The sequence below is a fragment of the Chlorocebus sabaeus genome, chromosome 23 (assembly GCF_047675955.1).
Source record: "Chlorocebus sabaeus isolate Y175 chromosome 23, mChlSab1.0.hap1, whole genome shotgun sequence".
In the NCBI taxonomy this organism is placed as follows: domain Eukaryota; kingdom Metazoa; phylum Chordata; class Mammalia; order Primates; family Cercopithecidae; genus Chlorocebus; species Chlorocebus sabaeus.
The window spans coordinates 7,034,079-7,044,315 of NC_132926.1; the positions used below are offsets into that span (position 1 = coordinate 7,034,079).

At 44.0% G+C, this 10,237-nt stretch overlaps 1 pseudogene; it reads left to right on the forward strand.

Annotated features, from left to right (window-relative positions):
• Window positions 1–1,159: 1,159 nt before the first annotated feature.
• On the forward strand, window positions 1,160–2,120 carry LOC140709899 (uncharacterized; annotated as a pseudogene).
• Window positions 2,121–10,237: the final 8,117 nt, after the last annotated feature.

Genomic DNA, 10,237 nt, shown 5'->3' on the forward strand with positions numbered 1-10,237 from the left:
ACAATGTTGGTCAAGCTGGTCTTGAACTCCTGAGCTCAGGTAATCTACCTGCCTCGGCCTCCCAAAGTGCTGGGATTATAGGCATGAGCCAGCACGCCCAGCCCTACAAATGTATCTTAAACATTTCATTTTATTTAATACCATGTCAATAAGCATTTAGTTGCTAATCTTTGGACATGGGGCCAATGTCTTTCCTTTGAGTATGGGTCCTCTCAAGATGGTTTCAGCCCAGGTATTCTCATGAGTCCATTTGACTGAAGAACACACTCATTTTTGTCCTGCCAAGCAGTGAGTGTGTGGGCTTCACTTGGGCCCCTCTCCATACTGCCAGCTCTCTCCAGTCCACCTGTCTCATGCATAAGTAGCCACCTTCAGGACAGGCAACCAGCAGGTACTTCCTATGGTGCCATCTTCTCCAGCTCGGATGTCTTAGTTCATTTGTGTTGCTATAGAGTGATACCTAAAAGGCTGGGTAATTTATAAAGAAAAGAGGTTTATTTGACTCACAGTTCTGCAGGCTGTACAAGAAGCATGGCTCCAGTATCTGCTTCTGGTGAGGGCTTCAGGAAGCTTTCACTTATGTTGGAAGGTGGAGAGCCAAGGTGTGCAGAGATCTCATGGTGAGAGAGGAAACAAAGGAGAGTGGGAAGGTGTCAGGTCTTTTAAACAAGCAGCTCTTGGGGGGAACTAATAGAGTGAGAATTGAGAATTGACTCATAACCATGAGGATGAGACCAAGACATTCACGAGAGCTCCATCCCTATGAGCCAAACATCTTCCACAAGGCCCCACCTCCAACATTGGGAATAAAATTCCAACATGAGATTTGGAAGGACATGCATCCAAACCACAGGACTGGAAATGCATGTTTATTAATCTAAGCTACTTGGCTGGTTCTAAACTTCTGGTTCCATCAGAATCACCAGGAAGGCCCATTAAGCCATAGACTGCAGGGCCCTGCCCTCAGAGTTTCAGATTTTATTGGCTGGGATGAAGCTCAATACTTTGCATTTCTAATAATTCCCAAGTGGCGCTGATGTTGCTGATGCAGGGGCCACATTTTGGGAGTTGCTCATTTAGCCAATAATTTCACCAAGGACCTGTGATAGACGGCTTACTGCTGAGCAGTGTGCTGGGGGCTGAGGGGTCAGGGTGGGATTCTGGGGGAGTTTTCCTCACTCTTAAAAGGTTTTATAGAATAGCAGTTCACCACTTTTCCTCCTCTGGATGTGGCTGTAAATGTGGCAGCAGGGGAACCATAGGGGGAGACATGGCCCATGTGCTGAAGATGGTGGGGGTGGCGGAAGATGCAGGGCGCTGGAGTCTTAGAGGATAAGGACATTCAGCTGGTGAATGAACCAATCCCGAGATGCCTCACCTCTGGGCCTTGCATTCTTGAGCGAATACCTCCTGGTTGTTTAACTTTTTGATGGGTCTTCCATGACTTGCATTCTCACGGGAGTGGATACAGAAACCAACCCCGGCCATCTTCCTGGGACTCTGTGGACCTCGAGGCTTGGGTGGGACTGTCTCCTTCTCCCTGTAGTGTTGCCCGGGATGCACGATGTCTCCCAAGTTTCACTGTTCCTAGACTCACCTGCCTGGAGTCCACCTGTTGCTGCTTTGTGTATTCACCTGCCTTTGCTCCCCTCCCCCCTGCAAATCTCAGCCCCCTCACTTTTTTTCCCACCAGAAATACATGCCAGTGGAACACTTCGGGTGTGTGTGTTGAATTTCTTGAAGATTTGCAGGTTGACAGGAAGTCTCAGTGTGTCCCGTGTGGACTCCCGTCCCGCTGGCTCTGCCTCAGCCTCTCTCTTCCACCCCTCTCCAGGAACACCCACACCAAGGGTCTTACCTTCTACCCAAAGCACTTCTTAAGGTATTTTCCCCACACAATGATCTTCCCCTTCCTAAGAGGAATTGGGGTGATAAAGGGTGTGAATGTCCCTTTATCACCTGTGACTGTGGGTCTCAGACCATGTGAACATTTGGGGCAGTCATCCTAGAAGCCTTGGGAGGTGCACACTCCTCCAAAGAAGAGGAAGGTTGGTGTTGCCATGCTGTGTTCTAAGATGGTCTTTCTCTGAGGTTTAGGGGTTCCCCCAAAAGCCCAATGATTCCACTTGTCATGACTGAGGAAGAGGCGGTGCTCAGACAAGAGGCTTGAAATAGGTGGAGAGGGAACCACCTCTCCTGGAGCTAGACCATGCATTCTTAATGGGGTGACAGCATTCCCAAGGGAGCAAATATTGGTTCTCAGGCAGGGGAGGGCAAAAGTTCTCACGTTTTTTGTGCATAAAGCACAGATAGGCATTGCAGCATAAAAAGATTATCACATCTGTGGTATTAGAATTGTATGGGTGCACAATTAAGAAAATAATGTCTGAAAAGGCTCCTGGTGGGGGTTGACAATTTTTTAAAAAGGCTGAGAAGCACTGACGCAGATGAGCTTCTGCCTTGGGGCAGCCTCAGCAGGCACCATCCAGTTGCTTGGGCCACATATCTAGGAGGTCTCCTCCATTGCTCCTTTCCTCCAATAGGTTTAAAAACCTCCAAAAATATATCCCCAACTATTCAAGGACCTGCTCGAATAGTGGCAACAGAAATGTTATTACCTGTAAAGCCTAAAATATTTACCATATAGCCTTTCGTTGAAACAGTTTGTGAACCCCGGCTGTAAATTATGAGCTACTTATGGCAAAGGACGGGTCTTAGGCCAGGTGTGGTGGCTTACACCTATAATCCCCATACTTCGGGAGGCCAAGGTAGGAGAATTGCTTGAGTCTAAGAGTTTGAGACCAGCCTGGGCAACATAGTGAGAGCCTATCTCTATTAAAAAAAAAAAAAAAAAAAAAAAAAAAAAAAAAAAAAAAAAAAAAAAAAGACGGGTCTTACTGAACTCTGTCTGGAGCTCAGCCCAGATCCTGGTGAACAGAAGTCAGTAAGTGTTGAAAGAGGAATAGCTGAGTGGATGAGCGATGAATGCAGTGCAAGCTCATTTGGTAGAAGGTGCACCTGCACAGTGTGAGAACCAGAAAGCCATGGAGTTTTATTCTAAAAGCAGAGTCCACAGTTCAAGTTTAAATCCAGCACCACTACGTTTCCCTCTGCTCCTGCCCTCATTTCTGTTATGCCATATTTGAATAAGACAGAGCTTTTTCTTATGAGGCTCAGATGACTAAAAATGAATACTCTAAGTACTGCTCTCCTTTGGGAATCTTGAGCAGAGTCTATGGCGGTGAGGAAAAAAAACCCTGGTTTAACGATGATCCTCAGAAAGGGGAAGTGTTTGCTTCATAATGAAAAATTCCGTGTGTTGCAGACTCATCTGGGGCCTGTCCAGCTGGATTTAATTATGACTTTGCTATGAAGAACTTGTTACTGGGCTTTTTTAGACCTATAAAACTTTACAGCACCAAAAATTACAGTCATAGCTGCTAACAGGAGTTGAATGCTTGCTGTATTCAAGTTCTTGGCCAGCAGCTGACATGCATTACAAAAATCCTGAGGCTCAGAGAGGGAAGTGACCTGCTCAAGTTCACACAACTGTCAAGTGGTAGGGCAGGGATTTGACAAGATCTGATGGACTGCAAATTCTCTGTTCTTTTTACTCAATCAGGAGATTAATCATAGTAATAAAATAATACTAGTTGACTGTTAGGATACAGATTCTATAGACCAGGCTCTTTTAGAATGAACAAAGAGAATAAGGAAGTTTCCTTAATCTAGGGGATGGGATTCCAGGATTTTAATGAAGTAAGAAGGAAATGAATTGGCTTTTAGGGTAGTGCCTCATGCATGAGAGTCACACTCGAAGGCTGGTCTTCATGCCACCTGTCCCATCTGGATGGCAATTGGCCATCTTGCTTGCCTCCCCGTCTGTCCTACCACCCTACTGGTCATAGCCTGACCACTGCTCTGTCCCCACCAGGTCCCCCCTGGTTATCTTCCGACTGCCTCCCTTCCTTCAATTCTCACTGCTCCTGACCAAGCTCAGGCTGGAAACCTGGCCTCTCTCCTCCACCACCTCAAGTGCTTTGAAATTCTGTCTCACAGAAAGTCATCAATTCCACTCTTGGCTCTATCACCACTTTGCTTTATCACATGTTATTCTGCCGCCCAGTGACCATTCCCTGCTCTGGTGACAGCATGGTGTGTGCTTTTGGAGAGCTGCTACTCTCTAGCACTTATCCAGGGTGTTTGGGTGGCTCCGATGCTGTCTCAAACTTCAGGGCTGAGCCCAGACCTGTCTGGTCAGCCTCTGTCTATAGTGACAGAGGTTCATGGATGGAGACATGACCCAAGACAGATCACAGGGACTCAGTTCTGGGACTTTTGTTGCAGCTGTTGGAAAACTTCTCTTTTGTACATTGGAGCTTCCTGAAGCATCAGTGACATAAACCTGAATCTAAATAAAGTCAGCCTAGAGGAAAACAGAGCTGAGAAGTGGAGAGAGCCACCATGATCTAGTTATTCCTGCGGCTAAGATACTCCCTGCACTTCCAAATACCAGAACCAATAAATCCCGTCACTGCGGTTGAACTGGGTTTCTGTCCATTTATTAGTTATGACTAATGAGGAAATGGAATGGCATGCTCTCTCTCTATTTCAGTTTTTTCAAAAAGAAAAAAAATTATGGTTCTTTATCCAATGAATTACAAAGTTGAAGCTGTAAAATTGAAACTAAAATAATTTTGTAAAATTATTTAATCAAAATGTATGTTCTCTATAACTGCTATATAAATGTATTGTAATATATATTCTCACATATGAACCTAGTTATATATGTATTTATAGGTTAACATATACGAATATTAGGCCCTGGAATTGTAATAGCCAGGTGAGTAAGCTTGTTCTGATCACAAGGAGCCCTTTCTCCAATGTGGCAACACAGGGAAATCAGCAAGTACTTTCCAATGTGATGAGTGCTGTGATGGAGGTGGGGTGAGGAAGGGGGGTGTCTGAACTAGACAGGAGTGATAGTGGAGAAAGGGGATGGAAGGCTATCTATCTGAACAAGAGGGATGGAAGACTATCCGAAGGATGAGGAAGAAAAGAAGAGAAATCCATTCAAGTGGGAACAGCTTGCATACTGCACCATGTGGCTGAAACCAGGCAAGCCCACCAGTGCATCTGGAGCCTACAGTGACTATAGCAGTTACCAGGTGGCCCCTGACAACGACGTTCCCTGGTGCACTGCCTGAGCTACAGAGAGACTGAAGGATACGCTTTAACAGCTCTCCATTGTCAAGATGATGCTCTCTTGCAACATTGGGTTTTGAGAATATCCGCCCCTAACGGTGCAAATTCACCAGAAGTCCAGCCTGAGAATGTATGTCTGACACATAGATGCCTCACAAATATTTGTTGAGTGATGAAAGCTAAAAATATGTTTCAAAAATTGTTCTAAAATTAAACTTCATTTAAAATTCATATCTAGTAGCTATTAGCTCTTTCATAGTCACCCTACTTTCTTTTTTCTTTACTTACCTGAAATGTACATGTCTACGAGATTTTAAAAGGATCATGGATATTCAGTTATTAAACTCCCCCTCCTTGAATATTTTACCTTCATAGTAGATGAGGAAGTCTGGATAAAATAAGGAGAAAAAGGAAGACATTTTATACTTATTTAGCATTACTGTATGGATCTGTGGCTGCTATGATATTCAATTCTCATCACCACCCTGGAAGTAGGAAGTGTTCTCCTAGATTTGCAGACAAAGAAATGGAGGGGGTCAGGGTCACAGGGGGTAAGGGGAGGGCTTGTATCAAAACTCTGACTCAGCCGGGCGCAGTGGCTCATGCCTGTAATCCCAGCACTTTGGGGGGTCAAGGTGGGCGGATCATGAAGTCAGGAGATTGAGACCATACTGGCTAACTTGGTGAGACCTTGTCTCTACTAAAAATACAAAAATTAGCCAGGTGTGGTGGCATGTGCCTGTAGTCCCAGCTACTTGGGAGGCTGAGGCAGGAGAATCGCTTGAACCAGGAAGATGGAGGTTGCAGTGAGCCAAGATCGTGCTATTGTACTCCATCCTGGGCGACAGAGTAAGACTCTGTCTCAAAAAAAAAAAAAAAAAAAAAAGGGGGGGGTGGGGGCAGAGGGAAACATCTTCAGCTCATGTGGAACAATATGTTAAAAAGCCTTTTAACTTCCCCTAGTCCAGCAGTGCTGAGGAGAGGCAAGTTTTCCCCCGTAATGTCATATATTGTTGGATATGAGGTGAGTCTTTCCCTGCTGTGATGCTTAATTTTTTTTTTTTTTTTTTTTTTTTGAGATGGAGTCTCATTCTGTTGCCAGGTTGGAGTGCAATGGTGCGATCTCAGCTCACTGCAACCTCTGCCTCCTGGGTTCAAGCGATTCTCCTGCCTCAGCCTCCTGAGTAGCTGGGACTACAGGCATGTGCCACCATGCCCAGCTAATTTTTGTATTTGTAGTAGAGAAGGGGTTTCACCATGTTGGCCAGGGTGGTCTTGATCTCCTGACCTCGTGATGTGTCTGCCTCAGCCTCTCAAAATGCTGGGGTTACAGGCACAAGCCACCGAGCCTGGTCTGTGATGGTTAATTTTATGTGTCAACATGGCCGGGCTGTGGTGCCCAGTAATTTGGTGAAATGCCAGCCTAAGTGTTGTTGCGAAGGTATTTTTTAGATGTGATTAACGTTTAAATCAGTGGACTTCGAGTGAAGCCAATTAGCCCCTGTAATGTAGGCGGGCTTCATCCAACCAGTTGAAGGCCTTATGAGAAAAAGACAGATTTTCTGGAGGAAGAAGAAATTGTCCATAAGAGGGCAAGGGTTTCCAGATTGCTGCTTTGTGGAATTCAGACTCCATATTGCAGGATTAACTCTCACCCAAGTCTGCAGCCTGCTGGCCTGCCCTATAGATTTTAGGCTTTCCAGCCTCCACAATATCATAAACCGTATTTTAAAATCTCTCTATAAATACATGCTCTGTTTCTCTGGAGAACCTGACTTGTATACCCCCTAAAAATGTCAGAGAAGATAATACAAAATATTTAGTTTGGAGTCCTCCTGAAATTATTTAATTAATTAATTTATTCATTTATTTATTTTTCTAGAGATGAGGTCTTCCTATGTTGCCCAGGCTGGTTTCAAACTTTTGGGTTCAAGTGATTCTCCCACCTCAGACCCTCAAAATGCTGGGATTACAGATGTGAGCCACTGTGCTAGCCCCCAAATTATTTTAAACAGCAGCAAAATACTATTTGGAAAAAATATATTGACCTGAAACAACCTCATCCAATGTTATTTTGGGAACCTACGTAGATCACTACCGGAATCTGTAAATAAAGGAAGCAGATAAGTTATCCCCCAATTACTTCACATGATGGAAGAGATTCAAGTAAATTATTAATGGTATTAGATAGAAACATTATGGTCTTCTTGGCTCATTTACCACTTCTTTGGGTAGCATGATTGATGAAGAGAGCATTTGCCCAGCTCTGACTCTGTGCCAGGCATTGCACTGGGTGTTGGCAATATAGTGGTGACAAAATGAAGGCCCTGTCCTAGAGCTCATGTGGCCCTGGGGGTCAGAGGACATCCACAGGTAAAACAATGGTGTTGAGCAAAGGCGGCTCATGCCGTATTAAAACATGGCTTAAAACAATTCTGCCGCCCCTTCAAAATTTTCACCAGTGGGAGTTATTTCCCCTGTCTCTGCATAAAAGTCCTAGCAGGTACCATGGCTTTTCTCCTCGCTCTAAGGTTTGAGATAGTTCAACAGTCACTTCAAGTTGGAAATATAGTTTTAATGCATTAACTAGAAAGCTTAGTGCAATATACTAATCCAAGTTCTGAACTGATTTGGCTTTAAATCTGCTCTGCCTGATGCAATCTGGAAGCTGGCTGTGGGGAAGAAGCCTCTTCTAGAATCTTCGCTCTCCTCCACTTTGTCCTTTTCTTGTCCCCAAATCCCCCCAGCTTGCTGCCCCCTCTGAGTGAGAAGGGGAGAAGAGGGGTCTTTCTCGATTTGTTTCTGTCCTCTGTGTGAAACATGGATTCCTTGGTGAGGCAGGTGCCTATGGATGCTCCTTCTCTTGTGGGCTGCTTTTGTGTACTTTTTGGAAGTTCCCTGATGGGCTCCTCTACCTGTAGGTCCTTTGACCCATCTTTATTTTGGGTGGTTAGTTTCCACTCCTTTCTCCAACCTGTTGTTTAATCCAGTTATCTGCTGCTGGGGTATCTTGGTCTCTCTCAGCTGCCCTGATAGAGATGGGGTCTGACAGGCTCCATGGCAAGCCCACTCAGGCCTTCTCTCCTACATGACCTCATTTGGTCCCTAGGAAGCACTCAGGCATCCTTGGCCTTGACAGCCTGGAAGTGTGGCAGTGCCGTTGCCAGCCCATCACACCTCCATTTTCCTGGTGGTAGTCAAACTCCAGCCCATGTGTGGCACTCCCAGTGTGGGGGTCAGGCTCCCATCTAAGTAGCCTTGCAGAAGAACCCCCTTACCGGGTGGGAGTCATGTCTGAGTTGAGTACTCCTGGGAAAGGACCCCTTTAATTAAGTGGGGGAGAGGATGGGACTTCCAGTACAGCTCTCTCTATAATGAGCCAACTCACAAAATTCTCGCTCCTCCATTTTTTGACCTTTTTATATTCTGGAAATAGTTCTCAAGAATTTCCTTTAAACATCTGCAGTGGTTCCTCCTTTGGAAATGTCATGTCTATTGTATCTTCATGTCTGAATGAAAATTCAACTTTAATGCCTTTTTACATACATAAATAAAATTGTACAACAGAACACATAATATATAACATATCATGTCCTTTGAATTCAGTCTTCATCACTTACCACGTGGCCTTCAGCTGTGACTTAAAACTCTTGGCTTAATTCCCCTCTCTGAAAATTGGGAGTAATAGTATTGACCTCACGGGATTGTTGTGAAGACCTAAGATGATGGAAAGTTCTAGCACTGTGCCCAGCATCTCCTAGGCACTCAATAATTTGAGCTGTGATGATCTATTGTATGGCAATGGGTAATGAACAGGCAAGAAATAACTCACTGGGAGGACTCATGCCCCGTTATGAAGACAGACTGAAAACAAAAAAGGACTGAAATATTGCTCCTGGTTTCGTTTTCCTATTTAAAATACCCACAAACAAAAAATTAGCTTCTCCATTTGAAAAAATGTTTAATCAGAAAAAATTTTAAATATAAAAGAGAACAAAGCCACATAATCTCAACATGATTATTAGTTTGAAATTCCTCTATGCATCTTTTTACATGGTCATAATCATATTGCATATCAAATTTTGTACCCTTTTCCCCCATAGATATTATATTGTAGACATTTTTCTATTTTATTATATATCTTAATAACTATAATTTTTAATGACAGCATACTATTTCTTTGAGGAGATAAATGATAATTTACTTTGCTGTCTTCCAATTCTTTGACATTTAGGTGGTTTCTATTTTCTTCTACTGTCATAAATTGAGTCAGTTAGGGTTCTTTGTTGGCAAGTAACAGAAAACAACTCTGGATAGCTTAGGCAGGAAAGGAATTTGCTTGAAGGATACCCACGAACTCACAGAGTTTGCAAGGGGGTTGAGGAACCAGGTGAATAAAAAGACCAGGATTTGGGGACGTTCTGGGGGTCTGAGCATCAGGAGCTGCTTGACAGGGGGGTGATGGCTCTGCTGTTAGAGTGAATACACGCTGGCTATGGTTTCCTGTCCTTGTCAGATCGGGACACAAAGTCCCTAGAGAGAAGGTGATAGAACTAGCCTGGGGCTTGTACTTAGCCCTAGGAGCAGTGAAGTCTGAATGCCTAGATTCACAGCAGGACCAAAACGGTACGTGGTGGGGGCAGAGGCATAAACTCCTCAAAGAAAATAAGGGCATTGGTAGTAGGTGACCAGTGAACCAAGTTTGCCTGTATAAATACTCCATCCTTGCACATGTAGCTCTTTCTAGATTTTGGAATTATTTTCTTAGATGAAATTTTCCGAAGTGGAATGACTAGGTCGGAGGATAGAATTTTGGGGGTGGCTCTTGATGTCCATTATTGAACAAGAGAGTACAGGAACAATCCTATTAGAAATATTTGAAAGAGGTAGTCAGTTAAAATGAGGGAATCAAGAATTACACAAACATACCTTAAGCGTTTTATTTTACTTATGTCTGTATCTAAATCTGTATACTGCTCATCTATTGATGCAGGGCCAATGTCTTGGTGTGTGTCCTCTGTTTGGAGTTGTG